At 35.8% G+C, this 20,667-nt stretch overlaps 1 protein-coding gene and 1 pseudogene across 3 annotated transcripts in view; one reads left to right on the top strand and one right to left on the bottom strand.

The window, feature by feature from the left end:
* PPP3CA (protein phosphatase 3 catalytic subunit alpha) overlaps positions 1-20,667 on the bottom strand; it is a 311,580-nt gene that overhangs the window by 214,071 nt on the left and 76,842 nt on the right. The window lies entirely within an intron of this gene.
* LOC306670092 (small ribosomal subunit protein eS4-like) lies at positions 14,684-20,636 on the top strand (annotated as a pseudogene). The gene has a single exon. The product of its transcript is annotated as a small ribosomal subunit protein eS4-like (transcript).

Below are 20,667 nucleotides of genomic sequence, written 5' to 3'. Positions count from 1 at the left end.
GGAGGGAGGAAGGAAGGGGAAGGAAGGAAGACAAAGACATACTGCATGGAATTTATAACTTCCCAGAGCTTCTGAACACCATATATTGAACTCACATAGGTCCAAGTATAATTTTGCATCATGGATACCTGAGGATACCTGATAATAATAACAATTAATTTTCTCAGTACTAACTTATTCTTTTTTTTTTTATTTTTATTGTAAACAAATAACTTATTCTTTATACCTTTGCAGCCTGGCTCAGAAGTTCAACACCTGCTATCTCTTTTCCCTCCTATAAAGCAGTCCTAATCTATCTCCCTTTTTTGACAGACTGTAGCTCTCATGCCATATCACTCTACCACGAAGACCACACAAATCACCTGAGTGAGGTGAACAGAGTGAACACTATGGCTATTATGATTTGGATATGAATTATACACAAAAGACTCATGTGATGAAGGCTTGGTCACCAATGCAACAATGATTAGATGTGGGGATTTTAGAAGGGACTGGATCATGAGGACTCAGACCTCATCAGTGGATTAATCCACTGAGAGCTAAATGAACTACTGGGAGGAGGCGGACACCATAGGTACATGGGACTTAGATGGAGAAAGCAGGTCACAGGGTGGATGCCCTGGAAGGGTACTCCATATCCCTTGCCCTCTCCTACCCATATCTCTCTCTGTTTCCCAGCTGCCATGAGCCAAAAGGTTTTTGTTTGTCAGGTCCTTCTGCATGATATTCTGCTTCACCTCAGGCCCAAAGCAATGGAGCCAGTGACCATGGACTGAAACTTCTGAAACCATGAGCCAAAATAAACTTTTCCTCCTTTGTTTATGTCAGGTATTTTGGTCATAGCAAAGAAAACCTGACGAACACAATGCCCATCCACCGGCTACTGATCCAGGGGTTTGCTACTTGCTAAGACACATGCTTTCCACACAGGGAGCAAAGGACTAACAAGCCTAACATAGGGGGTAACACTCCAAGGGACCACAAAACCAACCCTGAGAATTTCACCTTTACATATATTCACTCCATTCATTCCATTTACTCTTCATAAAGAAAAAAAGAAAGAAAAAGTATAATAAAGAGCAGAAAGATCAGTGGAGTAGAGGGAAGGGAACAGGGGAGGGAGAAGAGGAAGACAAGTACTAGGGACTGAATTAGAGCAAATTATATTGTGTGTTTTATAATTTATATTAATATTAATCCTAATATTAATATAACTAAAATGAACTAATAAAAAATAAACTAAAAACAAAAGAAAACAAAAAAAAAAACCCTGAGTAAGCTACTTGGGTCCACTTTTCCAGTAATAGGTTAGCCAGATTTGTTTGTGATCAATTCTGACACAAACTTCATTCAGAAACCTCTAATGTTGTGTTGTATATAAATCTATAAAAAACAAGTGTTTTTAACCAAAACTCTCTCCTTCCATTCTAGCTTAAATTAAATCTTGGGGGGAAAGCATCCTTGCTACCAGTTCAGAGTAAAGAAATTTATAATATGTCAAAGTATTGGGTAAACTCAACCAACCATTAATATATACACTTTCTAAGATTCCTGGACACTGGTCAGGAGATGACCAAAACCAGTGATAACAATGTGTACACATGTGAATAACAGACACAGCCACATACTGAGACAGCTCATGAAGCATTTTCTGCTTATGTTTATTGGATGAAGTTATTCATATTGAAATACAATTATCCCAAATGGCATGGCTTCCCTGACCAATAACCACAAAATGGAAGATCCCTGTTACATTATTTTTTAGACACATTCTTACAAATTATATATGTGAGAAGCAGATGGTGAACATCAATTTGACACCATCCCACCATCTGTTCTTTATACATCTAGTCAAATTCAGAGCATTAGTCAAAGATTATAGAAAGGCAATGATATTGTTGAGACTAGAAATTCTGGCCTTTCTTGAACTCTCTCAACATATACAGAGCATTTTTCAGCGTAAAAAGTTATCGATAAATTTGTTTCAATTCCATTTCGTTTAATAAAACAAAAGAAAATATCCATTTCTACAATAGTCTACAGATATTTTCTGAACAAAAAAAAAGGAAAGGAATTAAGAAAATATATTCTTAAAAAAAAGGTCACAGAAAATGAACTGCATTTACAACAGGAGGACAGACAATGAGAAACACATCAAGAATAAATACTATGGCTGAATTTATGCTCACTTGCATTACAGCAGTGGTAAGACTTGGTCTGAAAAGGCTCCAAAAGGTCATGTGCTTTTAAAGCTTCGTTGCCAATCTGTGGTGCTATTAGGAGGGTGATGCAACCTTTAGGGCCTGTGAGGAGGAAGTAAGTCATAGGGGACAGGACTTCGATGGCAATATTTGTTCCTGGCCCCCTCATGTGCGTGTCTCTCTCTCTCTTTCTCTCTCTCTCTCTCTCCTCCTTCACCCCTCCCTCCCTCCTTCTTGGACACCATGAGTATGCTACCTGTCATGATATCCCTCTTCACCAAAGGCCCAAAGCCATTGGTCCAAGTGACCACAGAACAAAACTCTGAAACTGTGAGCCAAAGTAAATTTTTCCTCCTTTAAGTTGAGTTTCTCAGGTGTTTTATCACAGTGATAAAAAGCTGAATAATATATGGAACATAAAGTATGTTAATGGAGAAAATCTGCTGTATGCTGGTTTCATATCGGATTTTAACAAAAAGTGGGTTTAGAATAACACTCTGCACAACCATATAACTCTTATTTTAAAAATACTTTTTTTATATCTAATAAAGTGGGAAATACAAAATTAAAATAATTTTAAAATAGTTACTAGACCTAATAAATTTATGACCCATTACAGGCTATACTTTTTTTAAAATGACCTATATCTAACCTATTGCAATATTACTTATGACAATATGTACAAAGAAATGATACTAATTATTTATTTCTCTTTTATGAAATCATTCTGTTCTATAAATGTATTATAATATTTATAAGTAACTAGTACTTGGGACTTAACTAGATGACAGGCTAGATATGTAAACTTGCCAGACAGTTATAATGGCACACCTTTTTACAACACTTACTCTATGACAGCACAGCTCTAACTGTTTACATCTCTCAGCTCTTCAATCCTGTAAAAACCCTTCCCAGGGTTGGCTACATAATCCAATGCTAAATAAAATATGGGGTCCCTTATTAAAAATGCAGAAAGAAAGGCTACTTATTTTCTCCATGATATCATAACACATAAGCAAGGCAAAGGCAGATCTTCAAAGTGCAAGCCCCTCCTGTACCTAAAACTCAGCAAAGGCACCACTGGCTTAGCTAATTCTCCAACCCCCATGTCAGACTCCAGCTGGAGGTAGAGGAGGTGGAGGAAGTAGGAGAAACTGCCTCCTGGAAACCCTCCTAAGAAGGAGGCAATACCCAGTGGGTCACAAGGAGCTGAGGCTCCATGCTTCACTATCCTATAGGACTTCATTACAAAACATAGATTCAAAGTTAAAACTGTTAAGAGTGTAGTCAACTTGTCACTGCTGGGACCAAATACCTGACTAATCAACTTAGATGGGGAAATATTTTATTTTGACTCATTGTTTTAGAGGCTCCCTTGCTCTGGGTCTGAGGTAAGTTAGAAGATCATGACAGGAAGGCATGACAGAGGGAAGCTGCTCAGCTCCTGGCAGATGGAAAGCTGAGGGACAGGAAGGAAGGGGCCAAGGACAAGGCAGAGTCCACAAGAGCATGCCCCCATTTACCTGCTTCCACCAACCATGACCTACCTACCTACAGTTTTCTACCTCCTCCAGTAGTCCATTCACCTACCAAATGGATAAGACCGCTGATGAGCTTAGTGCTCCCAGAATCCAATCACTTTCCAAGTCCCACTTCTGGACATTGCTGCACTGAGGAAATGCCTTCAATACATGAGCTTTCGAAGGACATTCTAGATACAAACGGTAACAAAAGACACAAGTTGAGCACATTAAATACCAAACACAGAACTACACTCTGAGTACCAGACCATGCTGCGTGATGGTGAAGTTGACCCTGATTGAAAATACAAACACTACTACTATATTCATTTCACAGAAGATAATTAACTTTCTCCAAAGTCACCCAGTATTTACGTATCAGAACCAACATTCAAACTCAGGATCTGAATGGAATTCTGACTCTAGTATCTATATTCTTTACACTATACTAAAAGGAAATTGAATGAAATACATCTATAATATCTAATAGACCATTAGAAGTTAATTTCTAATAGATATGTATAGACTAGAAAAGTCTATGATTTCCAATTGACACTCTCTGGCTACACATGTTTAGAGAACACAGATAAAATTGTTACAGGCACATATATAAGTACCAGAAAAAAATTGCAAACCTTCCTCTTTTATGTAAAAATCGCCAGATGTAGAAAGGCAACTACTTGTTGATTTTAATTTCCATAAAACAAAGAGGGGGAAGACTCTGTTATACACATTAACAGTGTATATACATGCCTTAGATAGCGAGATCTGCATTTTAAAAATGTGATTCCCCAAGTCCCATTTACATGAGTAGTACCTGAATCTTAGAAACCTAAAGTAGCATTCCAAATGTGACTTTATGGGTTTCAGAAACAATAATAATTTTCAGTACTTGAACCCAAGATGTGACATCTGTCTGGCATTTTCACATCTCTTTTCTGTACACCTTTCCTCTTTTGGCCTCTGACCTCTCACACCTGGAACCATCACCCTATCTAATCATGCAAAATGAGTTTACTCTTAAATTTTGCTGTCATTTATACTAGTACAGAATTCCAAGGTCACAAACAGGGTAAACTTTTTTTTGGTGACTATTTACTAAGACAATCTGATTTTCTCTTTAGACTTTAAATTTCATATTTGCAGATTATCAGATTAATTTAACACATTAAAATCAATTGTAATAATGTATGGCATAAATAAAAGCTTTACCCATTCCCCACTCCACTCAGGCTATTCTTGGTCTTCCAGTGAATGAATTAGTCTCAGAAACGTGTGCATATATGAAGGGAAGAGGAGAAAGTAGCACCTCTTTCTTAGACCAACCCTTAGAAAAAAAGAAATCGATCCCAGTTTCCTCTGTGGGGATATGGTGAAGAACATATCCTAGAAAACTATAGTAACTGCAGACACTCTATCTCCATCAACACCCTTTGCCCCCTCACCTCCAACCTGTCTCTAGAATTAACTTCTACAAAAATAAGGCATTTTACTATTAAACTCATGCCAGGCAAATCAACCTGTCCTTCAAGACCTATATCCAAAGTGGCCTCATAATTACTCAATCCCCACCAATTACCAGTAATTTGTTCTTCCAGGTACAATTTAGAAAACTGTGCTAGATATATTAGTTTACATGTCTGCCTGGCTCTGAACCTGTGAGGTCAAGGGTGAGGCCCATTAATCATCTTTGTATTCAGCAGGAAAAACCTTGTATATATTAAGCTCTTAATGAATAATGAAAGAATTATCAGATATAATCCACAAGTTCATTTCAGTTTATGTACTAGCTCTACACACATGGTCAGCAAATAAACTATATCCATTCTATAACTAGGGAAGTTTCCATTTAAAAAAACACATCTTGCATTTTGAATTTTTACAACAGCAAGAGTCACTGATTTAGTGATTGCTGTATCACTTTCTTTTAACTCCCAAATGCTAATTAGTATGACAGTTAACACTGATAGTTTTTTGGCAATGTCTATGAATAAAATGATATATTTTATATTTATGAAGCAAGTTATACCTTCATATTATTACAAAACTGGAACAGTATTCCCTGACATCATTCACACAGAAGTGGTCAATGAGAGAACATGGTCTAAATGGACTTTTTTTTAAAATTCATTTTTATTGTAAACAAATGGGATACATCTTGTTTCTACATTTGTACATGAAGTAGAGGCATGCCATTTGTGTAATCAAACTATTACCTAGGGTAATAGTTTTGGATTCATTCTGTTGTTTTTTTTTTTTCTCCCCCCCACCTCTCCCATCCCTCTTATCCCTCTATAGAGTCCCTCCTTCCTCCATTCTTGCCCCCTTCTCACCTTCATTTAGCAAATTTAAGGAAAGTATTATTTGGCTGTTCCCTCGATTATTCAAAATATTAAATCTTGAGTCTTTGCAAGTTTTGCACCTATAGCCACTATGATTGCTATAAATCATTTCAGTCACTCAACCAACCAGTGGCTTGATTCTCTCTCTAAACTAGAAAATTCTTGAAGGCAAACCATGTATTCAATTAACCTTTGTCTCTTTCATTTCACATAACCACCCTGAACCTTCTGTCATTAACAGGAAATGAGTAATATGTGAATGAGTGAATCTTCTACTATCTCAAAGTACTGAACACAAAAAACAAGAGTATCAGAACAGAGATGTAAAGTAATACAGCAAAATGTTTATTTCACTTCTCTTTTTAGCAAAGCAGAAACCTTCAATTTTAACAAGTGAAAACACTGAACTGGGAAAGCCTATCCCTTCTGACTTCCAATTTTGTTCTTGTGCCCAAGGAATTACAGCCCTAACATGTGACAAAGCCAAAAGTCAGAGGCTTATCCTCTAAAATCTCTTTCAACAAACCTCCTTGGACTTGCTTCTCTTTATCTCAGTTCGTAACATTCATTTTTCTCCATGTTGTTATGTCACATCTAAAAACATAAGAGCCACCTCACATCACATTACAATATTTAATAACAAATAATCCCAAGGATCTTTAAATGCTTATTAACTCTGATGAATCTTTGAGACAGAATATCTGCATAAGAAGGAAGGAAAAATGGAGGAAGAGAAGGGGGAGAGGAAGGGGAAGGGCAAATGGAGGGAAGAAAGGGACTAAGGTGAGGACAGAGAGAAAAGAGAAGAAAGAAGGAAAGAAAACCAGAAGCCAGAGAGGAGAAAGGAAGGGGTCAACACATTGGGGTACAAAAATCAGCACTCAACATTTACACCTAAATTTTACCTTTGTACTGACTTCTCCTGTCTCTTCCTTCCATTCTTCCCAACTCAGTTTTATATATATATATATATATATATATATATTTTTTTTTTTTTCCATTTCACCATAAAGGAATTCTCTAGTAGCACTTTATTTAAAAAGAAAGAAAGATAAAGACATGATATCTCCAAGTTATATTGGCTGCTTATGAGTGGAAATTACATTTAAAAATTTTTTTCAGTTGTTACATTTTTCAGTTTATATGGATAGTTCACCTACTAAATACGAAGTTCACTTATTAAATACAAAGCTCTACAGAAGGACAACAGAAGTTATAGAAAATAAAGACACAGACCTTCCTCCCCAATATTTTATCACATTTATCACATTAACCATGATTCTTTAAAGTAGCAAAACAATTGTGACCCAAAAGAAACTAAAATCTACAAATGTAAAAGCAGTTATTATTTGTTAATCTTCTGAATATGAGACTGAAATTTCTCAAACTTAAATAAAGATTTATTTAATTGTTTTTACATGTACTTCTGTAGACTGCCACATGTATTTAATTGCTTTGTTCAGAGGTGTCCTGAAACATTCTAAGCCTATTTATCTTGCCCTTCTGTTTTGTGACTTAATTACTGCTGGCATTGTATTAATGCTACATAAAGAAGTCATTATCCTCAAATCCACTGTTTACTTTTTCTCTTACCTCCTGTTTTTTAAGTAGAATAATGAATATAATTTTAAATCATTTTCCTCTCTACATTCTAGTCATTAGATGGCCAAAGAACTGATGAATTACCAATATGGTTAACAGTTTATGTTCTTTTCTGTCCTTAGACATGGCACTGATCTTCTATTTTCCACTGTTGCATATCAAGATTTTTATTGAAAACATATATCTCTAATGGAATAAAGGCACACTTTACAGATCATTAAAAAGAATCTGTCACTAGCACAACATCCACACTGTGTTTTCATCTGCTGTCAACTAGTCAGAGTCCACAGAGTTAACTATTCTAAAATCACCTAATGCTGGAATAGATTCCTACCAACTAGGAGAAAATATGTTATCTTTCAGGTTACAGTATTAAAGTTAACAATGCACAATCTCGGCTATTGTTCATTCTGGCAAATTGTCACTTGAATGATTTACGACAGGTTGCTAATTACACGATGGTTGGTGCACACACACACACACATACACTACTACAAACTGCAAATGCCCACCTGCTAGAAATGTAACTACATGTGCTTTCAAAGCATAGCAAACATGATCACCGGTCAATACTGAAGGTAAATATTTGTCTAGCAAGGTTGCCTGCTCACTAGTGTTAGTACTCACTGATATTAAATAAACCATATCTAAAACAGAAATTTCCATTTAAATGATCACTAAAAAGTCTGATGCAGTTCAACTGAGTTATGATAATTTCAGAATTTTAATGATGGAAGGAGTCAATAGGCCTGTTATGAAACAGCTGTGTGTTTGGGGAATGTTTGCCAGCAGGATTGCCTGATCCCATGAGTACAATCATAATCTCAGGGTTGTTCTTCTAGGGTAGCAGATTAAGTCACAGGGACTAAGAGTAACAATGAGGACAAAGGAAAATTGGCATTTATTATGCCAACTCTGAAACAAAGCATTGTACTAGATACCATCAAGTATATTATTTTATTTAGTACTCATTAAAGTGAGTAAGGTAAAGTAAGTTTTGTTACTGATTATTTTTTTATACTTGAAGTAATGAAGGCTTTGAAATTTTAACTTTGCTAGGGTCACTCACAAAGGGAAGGGGTTAGATTTGAATATAAATATTTCTGATCACAGAGCCCATCCCAGCCATGCTATGTGCCCTCAAATAGGTCACTTGATCTTTCTGAGATTCACAGCTTCCGTATCTTACCATGAGCTCTAAAGACACTTCCATGTTACTATTGATTACTGGTTCTTTAGTTTTGTTGTCTTCCTGCTTATTCCTGTATGAATGCATAGTAAAAAGCTGCTTAATTCAGGTAAGGCATAACAACATTTCCAAGGGAAAAAGCATCAAGAAATGGGTTAGAGAATTACAGGTCTCCATCTGCCCTAACAAAACATTTTTTTGTGTTCCATATCCAGTAACACAATCCAACGAGCACATCCTCAGACATTTTACTTGACATTCAGGAACCATTATTAGTTTGCTGTGAGGTCCACAGATATTTATTGTTTGTGGGTTCTGTTAAACTTATCTATAGTGTGGAAATCAGAGACAACTGGTCTAATACATTAGCAGTTCTTAACAAATAGGAATGTTCTGATGATTAAAATAACTGGAATATATAAAATACATAGAATTGTTTCTAGCAGGCTGCCTGCTCTTCTATATAATTCTACCTATTTTTAACTTTTATTATGATGAATAATGTACCTCCTCATGAAACATACAGAACATGATATAATACATTATAGATAATATTAATTAATATTAATTATTTATAATATGGTCCAATACATTAGACAATATTAATAGCTATGTAAATGCATTCATGCTTTCCATAACCATACTACTTATTTTAATCTAAGAACATGAGGTTCTGATTATGCATTATTTGTGTTTAGAATGTACTGAAGAATATTTTCAATTTGTTTCTCTAACATCTATCTACACAATTTAGAATGTCTTTATCAGTTTCTAAAAAGTGGTCAAAAATAAAAACCATCCTGACAAATAAAACTGTTCAAAACAAAGCTACTAAAATTGTGTCCTACTGGTCCAGAGGCAGAAAAATATAAAATTTTCTCCAAGCAGTATGTATTCAACATTCGTTAAAAGAACTAGTTAATGTATAAATTAATAATAATAATACCTTAAAAAGAAGGCATGATCCCAGTTGTAATAAAAGCATTTGAAGCAATACAAACCCAGTAGAGAAAAAAATTTCAATTTTAACCAAGAAGATAACATCTGGAGTGTAAATACAAAGCTCTCAGATTATTTATGGAAAAATACCTATAATGTGGTACATTAAAGACATCATGAAGACAGTGGACATTGTAGAACCTCAAGGAACTATCCACATGAATTTTATTTCTGAAGTGAAGGAACTGTGGCCCATATTTCCCAGTTTCCCAAATTTCCTGCTGAACCAATAAACCAATAGCAAACAAAAGATACAAAAAGAAAAAGAAGAGAAGAGGGTTCCTGTATTGTCCCACTTTAGTCTTCCTCTTGGATGAGAAGGTAATTCAATATTCCTTCAAATTTCTCAGTATTGCAGACACTAAAATCCCAGTAAATATCATCTAAATCAGAGCTGATTAATTAATTAGCTCTGCTTTGATGAGAAGCTGTGACTTTAACACAAAACCATAAATACTTCTCTCCCTAGGGAATTTTTTGGTCCTCTGAACTTTTTTCTTTCTCCTTCACATTGTGTTGAGTAAAACCACTTCTCTACCACCACCTATTTCCTGGTCTCATCCTCATATTTCCCCCAAAGAGCCATGTGAGTATCTCTTAGCTGCAACTTAGAAAGGAGAAATGGTAAGAAATAGTGAGCTTGGTTTTTTCTCTCAAATTTGGCAATGAAATCTTCCATTTACCTTTTTTGGGGGAAAAATCAATGAGAAATTATATCTCTTCAGACAAGCACACTGTTGATTCTAGAAACCCCAAAACCACTCTAATGAGGATTTTCACCCAAGTCTCCCTAGTGCTAAAAGGAGCATATATCATATGCCCAGAGTCCAAAGACCGGGATTCCTTTTTTAAATCTTCAACTGACTCCATCAAGACAGCAGATTATATCACTTCATCTCTGTTCTGGGTTTCCCCATTTACAAAAAACGAGAACCCGAGGTTTTCTTCAGTTTATATTTAAATATCTTTATTACTGCAAACACTTCCTTCTCTCCACTCAGAGGAAAATAACACTGCAAGTATGTTCCTCTCTTCTGTCACTGCACTCTACCACCCCACATGCCAACTGTTTCCTCTCATGTGTCCTTGAGATAAAAGCGACTTTGGAAACTGGTCAAAAACGCAGGTCGTGAACCCAGCTGATGTGAATCTGACTGCTGCGCCATTCCCGCTCCCCCGCCCCCGCCCCCGCCCTTTCACGGTTTCCTTCTTCCTGTTCAGTTGACAGGTAGACAGTCATTCATTCAGCAAACATCCACAAGAAGCTGGGATGCCATATTGACCAGGATCATCAGGGAGATTAATAAATCTCAGTGACTTGAAACCCCCTCCATGTCCACAGGCCAGTTCCCACAGTGGGGGCCATATCCTTTTGCACAGGCCTTGCTTGTTGTACCAGAGGAGAACTGTCCTCCATGAGAGTTAAAAGAAGGCATCCTCTACTCCCTTAACAAATGCACTTGTGCTAGAGTGTATCTGGCAAAATGTAAAAGTAACCTGGTTAAAATTATGAAGCATATCATTATAATGCTGGAGTTATTCATAGTGCTACACAGAAATCACTGTATTCAGAACAACTTACAAATTCTGAAAAATGTTTTAGGTTCCTTGGATAGAAACCACAATGTCATCCTAAAAGATGCTGACCTTCCATCAGATCATGAGATCTGCAAGTTAAAATAAGTATGCAAATCTTCTTTCATATGCCCCCTTCTCTCAGACTGCATCTCTCAGGTGCATTATGTGTATACTTCATTAGCTCCATGCCCCTGAGAGCCTCTATGAAATCCATGTAACCTGTTTCAAAAAAAGTGTGCACTAATAAAATGCTAAGTGCTGTCAAGTCCAAGAGCATAAGAAACTTCCTGACCAATTTTAATACTAATTATTCCATCCTTTCAAGGCAGAAACTGCTGTTTTCAGCCTCAGTCAATTTTAGCTAGCTGACCAGTTTAGAAAGCATTATTGTAAAATGCAGTTTTTCTTAATGACTCATCTTCAGCTGAACAGGCATCTGAAGACAGGGCAAATCGTACCAAGAAGAAAGGTGAAAACCACTAGTGCAGTAAAGACCTTGGCTTCACTGGATTTCATATTGTCTCTTCATTATATTTTTCCCTTAGGTAATTCTAAGCCGACAATAACACTGTATGTGTATGTATGTGTGTCATCAGAAATGTAATAACTTAAAACTTCCTTAACATCCAGTTTACTTCCCAGCCTCACAGAACACTTCATAATCCAAAAAGACAGAATTCAAAGTCTACCACATGATTTAAATGTCCTGATAAAATCATTCCTCAAAATAGCATATCTCATTTCTCAGGAAATCTTTTACTTTCCTAGTCTATACGGGACTACCCAGGATCTTTCTAGAATGATAACTATATCATCTAAATAAGCCTTCATCTTAGATGGTCTTTCATCAAATTTTAAAAAAAACCCTGACAAGTCAAAATTGTTAACTCAAGACAGGATGCCAAAAGCACACTGCAGCTTTCCACCTCTCTCTAATATTTAAGACCATACTGTCTTTCTCTTCCCCCAAAGCAACAACTTCCACTCATCTAAAGCAATTCATTCCATAAACTGCCCTGTGACAATTTTACAATCACTTCTCAATTATTATCATCAGGTAAGTTATCCTACAAAAGATGCTAATCTGTTTCTAGTCAGCATCATCACCTACTTTCTCATTACTTCTATCTGGAAGGAGCTAGAAGGGAAGATCCATTAAAGTTAAGAAAACCACTTAATTACTTTCACTGTCCCAGGGAATGCTTGTGATCTTGGGGAAGGGGAAGAACTGGAAACATTACTTTCACAGACACAGCACAAGCCAAAGGCAAAAGAAAAACAACAGCACATAAGCAAGATAACATTATCATTAAATTTTATTGAATATTTAACTATACAGCAGTCCCTAGCTATACATCATCTACATATACAGGTTTAATGAATTCTCGTAAAACTATGAGATGGGTACCACCAATATCTCCACTTTAGAGATCATGGAGCTAAGGTCTGACAACCTAAGTCACTTAACCAAGATTAAAACAGGTGGTAGGTCAAGACTCATGCCATTTCAGTGGTTGGCCCGATTCAACTCCCTTAAGACTGCAGTCACTTTTGAGTCCAAGTGAAGGGATACTGCAGAAAATTCTACAAAAGGATGCAGCAACAAACACTTCTAGCCTTGAGCATTTCAAAATCAAATGCTTGAATATGAAGCCACAGTAAGAATTTCTTTACTCCTTAGTATTTATAAAAAGACAATGTATGCAATCTTATTTTCCACATTGTTTATAGCTGTTTCAGAAAAAGGCAAGTCCCCAAACAACTACATTTCTCCAAAAGCATTTACAAACACCAAATTGCAATTTTTAGTATATCCATCTGGAAAAAAAATAAAAACAAGCACTACCCTTTATAAATTATTATAACTCCATTAAAGTAATCAGATTTTATTGTCTGCAAAAGTATCAATGATTCCATTACAAAGCATATGTCAGAGATTTACATTATACATTAGTTTAGAGAACCCTACATAATCATTGGCTCTGCAAATTCTCAAATTAATAATCAGAAAATCATGAATTTTCTTACAAATTCTTCTAAAGATCTCATTTCAAAAATACTGATATTCTGTGAGTACATAATTAGCTGCCTCCCCAAAAGCTATGAAAAAAAATAAATAAATAAAGCACTAATGCTTATTCTTTCCAAAACTTTTTAAGTTAATCAATTCTACTTGTATCTATCAATAGGATTTAAATATGAAATATTCAGGAAGGTAATTAACCTTCATATATAACAACAAAAAATTACTCTCAAAGATTTTTTTATGAAAGCATTATAGTTATACACAGCAGCTGAGTTCATTTTGATAAAATCATATATGCATGGAATTTGATTTACTTCATTTCAGTCCCTGCTCTCCACCCTCATCTCCCCCTATTCTCCTTCCTCTACCCTACTGATCTTCCTTTCACTCATTTATTTATTTTTGATTAGTGTGTTCTATGTATCCATGAATTTGGAATCCCTGTAGTACGTTCATATATGCACACAGCAGGATTTTATTAAATTCATTCCCCATTTCTTCCCCTTTCCTGTCCCTCCTCCTTGCCTCTAGATGTCTTTCTACTCCACTGGTCTTCCCCATATCTTAAAGATTTTTAAGAATTGTTCAGTCAGTTAAATATTAACCAGAACTAAGGTAGAATGCAAAGACCAATTTTTAACATATTTTACATTTACTTTAAAAAAAAAAAGAAAAAAAGGAGGAATCTGCCAATTTCCATATTTTACTAATAATCACTCTACAAATTAGTAAAGATACTTTTATATGAACTCTGTAGAAGCAATTTAAGTGAAATCATAAGAGTATATCCAAACATCCACAGACTTCCATCACCTAAGATAAACTATTTCTAGACTAGTGGGATCGTAATTTATAATACTGAGACAAATCCCAGTTAAAATACTCCAAAATTTAGGGAATATATGAAATTATCTAAAAATCATTTTTTTTCACTTGTTTGGTGAATCTTTTATTTTGGGAACAGTATTTAGCAACAAGTAGATGCTTATGTCTTCTTAAACTAATAATAAAGAAGCATTTTGAATGTAAGGATAGAAGGAAACTCAGTAATTATCTAGTTCGAGGTTCTCATTTTAAAGACAGGTGAATAAATGTCTCAGTCAGGAAATTAGGAAACCTCCACACATTCAAGACTACAATGCAGGTCTCCCAATGTTCATTTTGATTTTCCTAGGTCTACAGCATGCTCTGCCACTTTCAGCTAGACACAATGCCTTCTAAGGCTAACGTTGACTGTAATAACTTTCTAGCTGATCACTTACTTTCTTAGTTAGTGAACTTTGCTGAGGAGAAAGTCTGCATTAAAATCTATAATGATCCTTGTCCAAGGGGGCCCTAGTATCTTCTCTTGGGAAGTGGGGAATCAGAGGAACCCAAATGAGAAGGGTACAGAAGAATATGCAAAGGAGAGAATCAAATGTGAGAATGCACTACCAGGATTGACAGCAGATATCAAGTTAATTTGTTTATGGTGTACAACACCCCATCACCCTGTGTGTTTTCCATATGCAGTTGGAAAATACACTTAAGCAGAAGAGGAACCTTATATTCTTCAAGATATTTTCATTTTCTTCAGCTCTCACTCTTATCAAGATGACACCCAGGACAAACAGATACAACTGGGCAATAGTAGTTACTGTACAGTATGTGGGAATGTATACTCTTTCTTCCACCTCAAAAACCTTAGACTTAAAAATGGCTTAAATAGTGCAGTGGTCCTTAACCCTGATTGAACATTTAAATTCCCTGAAGAACTTATACTAAACACTAATTCCTTGACCCAATCTCAAATTAACTGTCAGACTTTTAAGAGTATGGCCAAGACAACAGTGGTATTCTTGTGACTCCCACTGAAAAATGTGTGTTACATCTCATTTTTTTAAAAGTCTTAGAATATTTCTTTCATAAAGTGCAATATGGGGCCTCAAAGAAAAAAAACGATGTGCTTCCTAATCTCAAGGAAGGGTGCTTTCTAAAATTCTGGGTCATTATCCACCAACAACTTCATATCTTTATTTTTATATCATTCAGTGATTTCTTTGTTTCTTATTTTTGCAATGATTGATGGCAAAATATCAATACCTACCCCCATACACACACAAATGTCAGAGCTGCTTAGTCATAACTAGAAGCATCTCTCTAGACTGATAGGATCCATTAATTAAATTGCTCATTTCTTTGTCCAAACAGGGAATAACCACATTATCATCTAAATCACATTAACTTTATATTATATCCATTAAATTACCATACCAAAGTTTTATGTAAGTAGAACAGAAATCCAGAAATGCTATGCTTTCTTCCTGAAATCACTCTTCACACTTTACCAAGTTAGAAACTCAGGTCATTTAGGTGGAAAGGAGAGTGCTTCAATCGTTATAACACAAAAATAACTGGAATTGTCTCCATTCAGAGCTATGTTTACAAGATTATCTCAATTTACAGATACTTATAGTAATTAGCAATTCTGCCTTTACATATAGACTTCAAAGCAAGTGAAAATAAACCTTCATATAAAGTATTTTTGCATCCTAAATCAAATGAAGCATGAATCCTTTCCATATCTTTTTGTCTAAACAATAATGTTCTGCAAGTATTTGTGTCTTCCTCTCTTTATCTTAATGACTCAGCACTTAATTAGTAAATGAGAAAGTAGTCTCATTTATTGATGCCTTTGAACGATTAGAGTATTAATTTGAACACAAATTAAGTTTTTTCAAAGTCTTTGAAACAAAAATTGACATGACTTCTGAGGCATATGTAGAAAGGAAAAATAAATTTCCTCTTGAATATTCTTCACATACCAGATTTTATAAACTAGTAAATAATTGCTATACAACATAGAAGAATGTGCAATGTACAAAAGCACATAAAATTCAGATTATGCTGACCTCTTTCACTCAGTCTCAATATTAATCAAGATTCCATATGCCCAGGTGCATAAGCACACAGGTCAGTGACCCTCATTTTTTCACAATGGTTTGTTCAATTTAAATAATCACTAAACCCATATCTCATTTAACCACTCAAAAAACAGTAGTAAACCCATATGCCTATAGAAGCCACGAAGGCAAAGAAACTGTGGAGGAAAGAGGGGACAGAGGAGGCAAGATGGGGTTCTGTCAACATAAACCCTTACGAAGGGATGCAGCCAGAAAGGCAGGTTTTAATGTGAAATCTGAATCCTCCATGATGGAAACTAAAGCAAACTGTTTTAAAAAAAAAAAAAAGTGTCTGAGCAGATCAAACAATTATCTCTGAGCTGGAGGGAGCCTTTACCTTCGATCTAGATGATTTTTAAAAAGACAATTCAGGAGAGGAACAAAAAAATGTACTATTTTTCCTAAGCTCTGGACTGGATTTGGTTTTCTTATAAGCTACTGTATGTCAGCCATATGCAATAATGCATTACAGTCTACTTAGTTCAAGATGTTCCAAGATATTTAGTCTTGAGTTTTTCTTATTAATTTGGCCTGAATGGCAAGGAACAGTAAGTTTCATCACACATAAGAGGATGGGGCATAAAGAAACTGGAGTGGTGTGTGGCGAATGGTGATTCAGGGAATGGATACCTGAACATGAATCACTTGGAGATAGGAATAAATATAAACAGAAACTTTTTTCCTCCCTCACCACTCCGTCTGTTTTTGTCAACATTTTGAGGGAGAAGTTGAATGAAAGGCAGCGAAGTTCTAAAGCTGAGTGATAAACTAAATAAAATTCACACAAAATGAACAAGAAATACAAACCAAACATAACCCATTTAATATAATCCCCAAAGTATAGAATTGGACTATTTCACAAACGCCATTAGTCATTTGCTAACCAACTAAAGAAAGATCCAATTGTGTAGTATGCAACTGCAGGTGAACAAAACAAGAAAAGCAACATAGATGCATGTTTCTAAAGTAAGGTAGTTTGCACGTACTGCTCAGAAAAACACAGACTGTATTTTCTACACTACACCTGTGATATCATAGGAGAGGGAATGTGGAATTGCATGTTATCTATGCCTGAATTGACTTTATGTGTATTTTACATATACAAGGAACCAGCAAAATAACTGTATCCCTCAGCTGGTTTACCGTCTCACCAGTTGTCTTGGATATAATAATGATAATTCCAGCCTGTTTCTAGGCTTCTTATTGTCACCATTTACTTTTCCCCAAAAGTAGTATCATCGCCAGTCTCCAGGCTCTTATTCTTTGCCTTAAGTTGTAAACTACGTAAAGCTACTAATGATGAAAAGGAAAAGAAGGAAAAGCTGCATACATCTCTACACTTTTATGGTTTATATTTGGCATGAGAACTATAAAAAAGTAAGTGCCAGCATTATAAAGCAAATGCTTTTTTTTTTTTTTTTTTTTTTTGTACTAGGGATTGAACTCAGGGCACTTAACCACTAAGCCACATCCCTACCATTTTCTTATTTTTTAAAATTTTGATATAGGGTCTCACTAAATTGCTTGGGGTCTTGCTAAGTTGCTGAGGCTGGCTTTGAACTTGTGATTCTCCTGCCTCAACCTCCAGAGACCCTAGGGTTACGAGCCTGCACTACCACGCCTGGTTAGCAAGTACATTTTAAATAAAGTTACTGAATTCAAATGTGGTCCTGGCTTTGTAATAGTTATTGTTACTAATGCATTATAAAAATCAGTTCTATATTATACACTGAGTGACTACATACTCTCCTTCATTTAAGGTCAGGGTGTTATTAACTCAGTCTATACCAACTCCAACTTAAGGATAAAACTAAAAACCTATAACTAAGAATGACCTAATAAAATCTCAAGAAAAAGTCAAGGTTGGGACTAACATGAAGTTGCTATATTCACCTTCCCTGGAGTATCTTTAAGTATAAAAGGAGAGAATAAATAGTAAATGGTCAATAATTATTGATTATTAATGTTGTCCTCTCTCATATAGAGAATCTGACTAATTAACTCCTATCTTCAAATACACCAAGCACCTGGAGGTTGCAGACTCATAGTGTGGTCCAAATAGGAACAGCTATTTGGACCACATGATAGGGGTATGACATGAAATCCAACAAAAATTTTATAAATCTTCCTCTGTCCTGGGGCTTCTTTAGTTACCTAGGAATGAAATAATATGTATGTGCCAATTTCCACACCCTCATGCACAGTGGGAGGACACTATAAATGAAACTTGGTTGCTTTTCTGTTAGAAAAACAAATAGTAGTGAATAATTCCTGTATTGCACAGAATATACATTAAAAATAGGATGAGTTAATGGCCCATTTAAAAGTTGAATAAAATTCTACATCTTTCAAATCGAAGGATTTTCACAAGTCAATGTAGTCTATAACATGTATAAATCATTTATAAATGTGAATAAAGACTTCTTCAACCCATAACATATATAAATCATCCATAAATGTGAACAAGACTTCTTCTACCCATATTTATTCAGGGCCTATGGAATACTAGGAAGCATGTCTTATACTTGAGATTACAATGCCCCTATACTCCAGGTACTCATAATCCACTGTGAAAGACAATCCATCAGTCAAATAATTACAGGGCAGTAATGGTGCTTTGACTTCTGCTTTGAGGGTCTTAAGAAAGAAGTTTAATAATACAAATGTATGAAGCCCATGCTAGACTGAGACCAGAGGAGGAAGGATGTGACAGAATTTGGCAATGGCTTCTAAAGGAGGTGACACCTAATCTGACAAAGAAGTAGAGGAAAGTGTGTTCCAGGTAGATAAAAGCCTCCATGTGCAAAAGCCTCTGAAGCAACAGTGAGCCTGATGGAGAAGCAAATAGGAACCCAGGAATAAAGGGAGCTCAGACTTCAACCTTTAAGTAAAGCAAAATCGAAGAGATTTTGACCAAAGGAATAATATGCAAGACTACTTCTATATGGCATGCTTTGGTTGCTGAACTGCCCCAAAAATGTGTCTTTGACACCAAATACCAGCCTAACAGCTGGATCCACCCAACATCTAAAATTACACTCCAGCTCTTTCTGTGCCTAGAGCAGCCATGACTCATGGTCCCAAGAAGCATCTGAAGCGGGTAGCAGCTCCTAAGCACTGAACGCTGGATAAATCAACTGGTGTGTTTGCTCCTTGTCCATCCACTGGTTCCCATAAGCTGAGAGAATGTCTTACTCTCATCATTTTTCTAAGGACCAGACTTAAGTATACCCTGACAGGAGATGAAGTAAAAAAGATTTGCATGCAGCACTTCATTAAGACTGATGGCAGTCAAACTGATATAACCTACCCTGCCAGTTTTATGGAAGTCATCAGCATTGATAAGACTGGAGAGAATTTCAGTCTGATCTATGACACCAAGGGTTGTTTTGCTGTCCATCATATTAGGAGGCCAAGTACAAGTTGTGCAAAGTGAGAAAGGTCTTTGTGGGCACAAAAGGAATTCCTCATCTGGTGACTAACAATGCTTGAACCCATTCGCTACCCTGATCCCCAATCAAGGTGAAATGACACCATTCAGATTGATTTGGAGACTGGTAAGATTACCAATTTCATCAAGTTTGACACTGTTAACCTGTGTATGGTAACTAGGAGTGCTAACTTGGGAAGAACTGGTGTGATTACCAACAAAGAGAGACATCCTGGCTCTTTTGACACGACTCATGCGAAAGATGCCCAAGGTAACAGCTTTACCACCCAGCTCTCCAATATTTTTGTTATTGGCAAAGGCAACAAACCATGGATTTCTCTTCCCTAAGGAAAAGAAATCAGCCTCATCATTGCTAAAGAGAAGAGATAAGACTGGTGGCCAAATAGAGAAGTGGGTGAAGTAAATGGTCTCTAGGTGACATGCCTAGAAACTAGAGGTCTTTGTACTTAATTAAATAAGATATAGCCGGATAAAAAAATAAAATAAAATTATACTCTAATCTTTTAAAATCTTACTCTCATGTCTTATTAGGTAATTAATTGACTCAATATTTTCTGAAGATGGTGTGCTTTGAAGAAAAAAGAAGGACTTAAGAGAACTGGGGTGGGAGGAGGCAGTCAAGATGGACAAAGGTACAGAACAGGAATATGAGAAGAAAAGGGTATGAGAAAAGGGAGAGAGTAAATAATTGCAATACCATGTGGCAGGAATTCAGTCTCAGAAAACGAAGGAAAGAATGAAAAGGTACAAAGGAAAATTAAAAGGTTTTAATTTAATTCAGAAGCTTGAATTAAATTAGCTAAACTTACAACTAAAC

This window comes from Sciurus vulgaris, assembly GCF_902686455.1.
Source record: "Sciurus vulgaris genome assembly, chromosome: 9".
Lineage (NCBI taxonomy): Eukaryota > Metazoa > Chordata > Mammalia > Rodentia > Sciuridae > Sciurus > Sciurus vulgaris.
Note: the sequence above shows the minus strand (reverse complement) of the source record. Positions and strands in the feature narration are given on the sequence as shown.